At 39.4% G+C, this 7,821-nt stretch overlaps 1 protein-coding gene across 6 annotated transcripts in view; it reads left to right on the top strand.

Annotated features, from left to right (window-relative positions):
• Positions 1 to 7,821, top strand: part of bcas3 (BCAS3 microtubule associated cell migration factor) — a 322,176-nt gene that overhangs the window by 186,640 nt on the left and 127,715 nt on the right. The window lies entirely within an intron of this gene.

The following is a 7,821-nucleotide window of genomic DNA, read 5'->3' as shown; positions in this document are numbered from 1 at the left end:
TGTGTGTGTGTGCGTGCGTGCGTGCGTGCGTGCGTGCGTGCGTGCGTGTGTGTGGTGTGCATTAATCTACCTGCAACCCTGTGGGCTTGCTGCTGACTGCTTCCTAAAGGTCAGACCATATGACCTCTGGGGGTTCAGGCCAAATCAGTATCCTGGGGTGCTCTCGTCTCTGAAGAAAACATTATCTGTCCAAAATCTAAATGTGGATGCATTCACTTGACAACATTGATCCATATATGTATATGTGTATGTATGTGTATGGCTAAATTATTGTTTTTGATTTTATGGAAATATACTGTTTTATTTGTTCATATGAACATTTGGGTCAGAAAGTAGTCAAACATTAAAAAAAGAGAAATTTTATTCCTAAAAAAATCTGTATGAATGAAAGGAATTTTAACAAGAGAGCAAAAAAAAAAAACAGATGGAAGAAGGAATTAAACAGAAAAACATGATGCATAGTGGACATAGAAGCACCTATGTGTCTTGCTATATACAAATACAAGTGTATTAAATTGAATTAAAATGGAGGAACCAAGATGTTTAAAGAAAGTACGGGAAAACTAAATGGATCAACGAAGGCATGGACGAAGGAAGAAAGAAGGTAAAAGGAAAGAAAGAAATGAAAAGAAGGACTAACACTGACGCACAAGCACACACAAGCATAAGTGCGCACTTCCTAGGGAAAACCATTTGTAGGATGTAATTGTGAGGTAATGGAGGCTGGTCTGAGGGGTGAGGGGTTAAAGGTTAGAAGTGTGTTGTTGAAGAGGCCTCAGTCATCAGCCGTCAGCCAGGGTCATGTCACGTGTGTGTGTGCACCAGTGTGCCTCCAAACTAGGCCTTAGTTAAAAACATAAGGGCAACCCTTATACCCTTAATACACGCACACACACACACACACACACACACACACACGGTTTCTACCAAAATATTGAAAAAAATCTGTTTCTGTTTTGCAATTTGAATTTCACTTCATATTACCTGGAATCAGTCTCTCTAACCACAGCTGTGTGTCACTATACAGCGCACACACATACACACAGGTGTAATTCTAATCGTCCAGGTTTCCCTCTAAGCCCGCTCGCACTCCTCCAGTCCCCTTACCAATTAACATATGTAAGAGCGACAAGGTCTAACTTTACTTTTAATGAGAAAAGCCAGGCTGCCCTGCAACTTTGTAGCAAGTTTTGCTACATAGAATACGATGTAGCAAAACTGAAGTGAATTTAATACAAAGTCTAATATGATACATTGACAAATTCTGTAACTGTCTTTTGCTACATTGTAAGCATTATGTAGGATACTATTTAACATGGCAATGAATTTTAATTTCATTAAAACTTTAGACACAGCAAGTTCCAAGAAGCAGTTTTAGTTGTTGCTCAATTAAATTAGACCAGTAGGATGGGTCCTCTCTGTTTGAATTCAGGCTGTCTACTGCATATTGCTGACATACTGTAGTTGATCTTTTAGCACAGATCTTTTTACACACAGCACAAATCATCATTTAGACCCAAATTAAATAGCTAGACTAGAATCACGGGGTCTGGTGTTGGCAAGGAGAGAGCAGAAAACAAGACAAAATTCTTGTTAAGTCTCGTTATCACTTGGAATCATTTCCGTGTCCTCTCAGAAATGTTATTTATGACAAAAAAGGAAAAGTAACAGTGATTCTTTCTGTTCCGTTCATGTGAGGCGCAAGTGTCTCACTCATAGAGGATTATCTGCCCTAACTTGGTTAAAACGTCCTTTCATCATCGTTAGTCTCAGTGTGATGTTGTACATATGTATTCAAGCTGTGCTGAAAGAAGAAGAACTTCATGTTCAATAACTTACATACTGACACTTTCATCATGTACATATAGGAATAAAATTCAAATCAGTAAAAAACTAGTGATGGTTTAGAAAAAAATCAGTTTGATGTCAAGTTTGTTATTTATATCAACATAAGGACTCTACAAGCAACAGGTATACATGAAGTCCTGATAGGATAGAAATCTAAATATGTACTATTTTTATATATTGTAAAGTTTCTCAAGAGCCTAGTTGGTTACACATTAACCTGATAAAATAAGATAATAATCAGGTACTTAGTTTAGTCCCTTATGGATTGAATTAGGAAGGACATGTGGCATAAAAATCTGCCACATCAAACATGCAGCGCTACCTGCTGTGGTGACCAACCAGAAGCTAAAAGTAGCCTCTGGATAAATAGAAAAATATATTGAACAGAATGAAAAAAGTGCAGTTTCTGGAATAGCAGCATCCACAGAAAAGGTGCAGACCTGCTAATGAAGGGGGGATCACCCAGCTCAAGTATGGCTTATGATTTTTAGCTGTGTGACTTTCTAACTGCACCACGTAACAATAAGTCTGAAGTGCTCTTTGCACAGTGACTGACTTGCTATTAGTACTCACTTTGTGCACAACTTACTGCACACAAAATCGGAAATCTTAATCTGTAAGAAAGTTCTTTTCAGCTGTGCTTTTCAGTATTTCAGTATACGAATGCACAATAAAACATTTTTCTGATACCTGTGATTTATTTTTGGTCTGTACTTATAAGAGATATTTAATATATATTCTGTCCCTTCTAACTAAACCTTCTTTGAAGAAAAAGATGTATTATTCCTTTCAGAACTTTACTGACATTTAGTGTCAGTACTAACCGGTGTATTATGTACGGCTAAATATGTAGTCCAAAACACATAGATACATATACACATATACTTTAAGCATTTTATCTACAGTAACCAGTTAGCCTGAAAGTACCCAGAGCAAACCCGTTCAGACACTTGAAAACAGGAAGACCCCAGCTGGGATTTGAACCAGTGTCATTTTTTATGTGAGGCAGCAGTGCTAACCACCACACCACCATCCTATTAACCATCGATTGTTTAAAGTTAACTAATATAACATAACATACTAGATTATAATATTTAGGAAAACTTTACATGTATTTTGTTTGAATTGTTTTATGTTTATTTTTCTGATGTGAAGAACACATGACTTGATCGAGCTTGTTGCTTTTCTAAATGATTCTCAGAAAATTCTTATTTAATCTGATGAAATAAAACAAGCAGACCACAATCAAGGTATTACACACTATTATGTGAAAAAATGAAGTCCCATCAAGGAATGTTGTTTTGGGCCTATAGTCACTGCCTGCAGTACAGCAAACACAGGTAAACTTAAAGCACATGAGTGTGGACACTCAGGATTGCTTCTGGTTTGGCTGCAGCTCAGGAGGAAAAGCAGGTCTGGTATTCATTGGAAGGTTGGTGGTTTGATCCCTGCTCCAGTCTCAGATACTAACCTAAGTTGTTCTGTGATGGATCCATCGAGTGTGAATGTTGGATAGGAAGCAGTTACTTAGGAAAAGCATAGAAAAAAGTGCTTGCATGAATGGGTGAATGAAGTTGTATAAAGCACTTTGAGTGCTCGGGTAGAGCAGAAAAGTCCTGCATACGAACCATTATGTTTAAGGTACTAGGTTAGGATTCGCTTCATGGACTGATTATGTGTCTGGATGAAATCTGTCCCTTCACAACACTAACTGTGCATTTCCATGTGAAGCAGCACTTTGAGAAGAATCTATGTGTGATGAGTTTTGTGAGTCGTCTCTGTCAGTATTGTGATAACCTGGCGTCTCACAGTACAGATGCTGTACATCTTGTGGAAAAACTGTGTTTTTTTGATGAAAACTGATGCAAATATGACGCGCTCTACCCTTCATAGTCATCGCATCTCACACCGTTTTATTACCTACGAGAGACGTGGGACCAATGTGCACTCACTGCTGCTGTGAAACTCATTTTGAAGAATAATCGCGCGCTGACGTCAGCACACTTCAGTGTATTTACATTATACTACAGGCACTTTTACATGAGTAGATATTTGTGTCCAGCTTTCAAATGTGCCCGTCAAAGTCGGTCAGAATTACACATTGTTCCGAGTAACTGAGCAAACCATTTAACTACAGAACATGCGCTTGGTGGTCTAACAAGTAAATCCTGAAATCACTGTGTTTAAGTGCCATGTCTGTAACTGTTTCAGGTGATGTAATTACTAATGTCCTAATGTGGTTAAATACCTGATGTTCTGAGTGTGCACTCTTACAAACAAATCGCACGGCATCAGTTTGCAAACCTTGTATGTTGCATTCTTTGTGAGAATTCTCTGAGAATGATACAAGGCGTGTGTGCGTGTGAGTGTGAGTCTTCCCTGTTAGGCCTGAATCAGTCTGTAAACAGACACCTATGAGCAGCTGGGCATTTGGCCTCAGTACAACTCCCTCACAGAGAGGAAATGTTGACCTCCACACACACACACACACACTGACAAGCACCGAGACAGTGTATGCATACATGCACCGACAAGCAGCACATCACCACACACAAACATCCATAAACACACACATCTACTCAACAACGCACTCTCACACAAACACATTTCCCTTAGCTCCCACAGGAGACAGACGCTGCCATGTTTACTGGCTCGCCGGAAACTTTAACAGGAGGGAGTGAGAGACCAGCAGCTATCATTGTCTCTCTCCTCCTGACATGCCCCCCCCCCTTTTTTTTTTCCTTTTTTTGTTTCTTTCAGACGTCTCTATATCAACACTTTGGTCAGTTTATTTGTCCAAGGCAACAACTCAGCAAGTTTTATTGCTCCCCAAATCTAAATCAGGAGGGGGTGTAGGGGACAAATTTCCGGATGAACAACCCAGTGGACGCACTCAGGAGAATGTAAACTGGGCCTGGAGCATAAGTGATAACAAATAAGAGATGTTCTCTAGCTGTGAGCTGTACACTTCAAATGTTTTTGTTTTTACTCTGAAGGACACCGAGGAGTCTGACTGGAGCTTCAGCCAGGAAAACACTCCAGAAGCTTCCAAGCACTGCTGTCCAGTCTGTCTCTCTCTCAAGAGCTGGCTTGTCCTGGCCTTCACACACTCAGAGGAAGACTTTTTAGTTTTTTTAATTTTGTCTGGCAGCTGGAATGATTCACTGAATCTGATGATTCATTGTGAGGAAAGGGAGCTCTAATAATTTCCCTCCTTCGACAAATAACAAAAGGTGCAGTTGTGGAATTTCAGCAGACATAAAAACAGTTTAGTATCTCAGATCCTTTGTTACTCAGAAGAATCTGAACCTTTTTATTCCATTTTCATCTGCTGAGACTTTCACCTTCAAAGACTCACTGACGTACACACTGTCCCGCTGTTGTTGATAGTCAGGAACTTCTAATTCTCTTCATCTAGTTATTGCTTTTATCTGCTTCTCTCTCAGTTCTTCCATCCTTTGTTCCTCTCTTCTTTTGCTCCATTCTCCTTAGCTTTCTTTAACCCTCTTAAAGAAAGTCATTCCTAATTTTTGCTACTAGAAATGCAATAAATCAGTTTTGTGCCAAGAGATCCTCCCTCCATATTCACCCTGTCCTTCAGATGCTGTTTGGAAATGTGTACATGCATTTGTAATCCATAGGGACATTGCTTGTAGAACTATCTCAATATATCAGCTTGATTATTTTCTGTCATTTCAATAAGGAGATATCACCTGGAAGAAATGAACATGACTCATTGTGATAGAGAAATTCATGTGTTTGGCGTTTAGACTCCGATGACCCATTGTGGCCGAATGAAATCCAAGCAGTGATAGGATTTAGGACCAGACCCCCTGGAGTCTAGACACTGGTGGTGGTGAAGAGTGTAAAGTGGAGGTGGGAAGGAGGTGGGTTCCAGTCGGAAAAGGAGAATGACGGAGAGCACAGATTCAAACCATGCGAAGCGGAGGCCGATTGTCTTGGCTTCATGAAAGAAAGTCACCTGGTTGGGCAGGTGACCCATGAATCTGACTGTAAGGACCTGGATTCATTTTCTGTGTCATCCCACCTGCTTTCCTGTCGGCTTTCTCCACTGTGCTGTTAAAGAAAGGCTTAAAAATGCCTCCAAAAAAAAAGTATTTCTTGATTTGTTTATTTGATAGTGTTCGCTGCCTGTGGTTATGGCTTTTGCTCTCTGACAGGAAGGAAAGTCCTGAGGAAGCTCTTGTAATGTAGCATGTTGACGCTGTGTTATATTGTTGAACGAATAGAAACCTGCAGGGTGTTGAGGTCGGGATGGGAGATTTGTTGTCCTGGGTTTTGTTTCGCAGACGTACAAATCTTGCTGACTTTGTTGACAGAAGCCTGGAGAGTAACTCCTGGTTTTTCTCTCTAACATCCTTTTTCCTACACAGTCAGTACACTGAGTCTACAATATGTACTATAGTTGAAATGTTATTTTGATAGACTACATATTTACATATTTATTGTTTGTTTATGGGGACATTCTTGAAACAAATATGAAAGGATGCTCAATGTGTCTCAGACTGTACAATAATAAAAACATTGTAAGATTACAGAAAATACATTTCAAACTAAATATCAACTGTCTGAGTATCATAAACCTGCAGCTATCATGTGTTGCAGTCTCTGTAATGGGCAACACTGATGGAAATTATTCCCACCCTGACCTGCACAGTGAAACAGTTGACAGAACTGTACAGTACTGCCAAATTGTAATTTGTTGCAGGTTAAAATAAATAAATAAATAAATAACATTTTCTAATTCTAAAAATTCTCTTTCTTCTAAGTAGCTTAAGTAATTTTCATTCTTGAATTGAGTGTGATGAATGAGTCCTCCAGTGCCTGGTTATTCTGTTTTCATGGCATTGGGAGATTCACAAGTGAAAACAAATTCTGCACGTGTGGCAAATTCCCACAAACACTGGATCCTACGTCTGACCGGGGTTCCTGCAAGATTTGAGAATGTCTTCGGTGACGTGTTGTTTGGATTTCTGTCTATTATCACTATAATATTTAGAATTTGCATAATTAGATTCATCACAGCACACTCATACGGCAGCAGGAAGCACTGCAACATAAATCAGCTCTGTATCTTAAGTAATTTGTCACGTTTCCTCAGTGGTTACACTATGCACCATAATAACTAACAGCAGTGAATGAAAGCCTGTTACTCAGAGGTAGACAACACTCAGCTGTTGATGGAGCTTGATAGCTTTTTATTAAATCTGAATCCAGGTTTAAATCTCTTATCAAATCTTTCTAGATTGTTTTGTTGGGTTACAAATAAAGAATGGATTGTTTACTTTTTCAGACTAAGGCTGCTTTCACAGCCACAGAAGGCGTTATAACATTTCTCCCACAGGTTACATAGTGAAGCTATATTGAATGAACTCCATACAGGCCACAGTGACACTTAAGTAAATTCATGTCTATGGAAGACGCGACAGAACCAATAAACTTTTAAGTTGAGTATTGTGTAACAGCCTCAAGTGTTTTATGATTTTGCTACATTGTGGCTCATTTGCCATCATCATTCATTCTAAATATTTGTGTAATGAATTTCTTTTATGCCTCATAATGCTTGTAATCCGTGATATTGCTCAATGTAAATGATATAGCCAAGAGTTAATAGACAGGCAACAGCTTTTCTCAGTACTCGACAGCCTGCACTTGCTGGACAGTAAATATTTGGACACTGAGGGCGAAATTGGCCTCTTGCACAGCGAAGAGGACCTTGAACTTTAAAGCCCAGTGTGCATGAACTCAGAGGACAAGCTGCCACACATGGCTGAATAAACCATGTAAACCTTGGATGTTCTGTTGCCCGTAGTGTTCTCTCACTTAAACACATGCAGCTCGGTGTAAAATACATTCTCTGCAGAAAGACGTTTGTTTCATAGCTCCAGAAGGACTCTGTGAGTCCCAGTATCTTATTTTGGAACATTAATGAAAAATTGTCCACATCTGTGA

This window comes from Haplochromis burtoni, unplaced genomic scaffold (assembly GCF_018398535.1).
Source record: "Haplochromis burtoni strain Fernald_Lab_line unplaced genomic scaffold, NCSU_Asbu1 Contig_132, whole genome shotgun sequence".
Taxonomy (NCBI): domain Eukaryota; kingdom Metazoa; phylum Chordata; class Actinopteri; order Cichliformes; family Cichlidae; genus Haplochromis; species Haplochromis burtoni.
The sequence above is the reverse complement of the archived record's forward strand: the minus strand, read 5'-3'. Positions and strand labels throughout refer to the sequence as shown.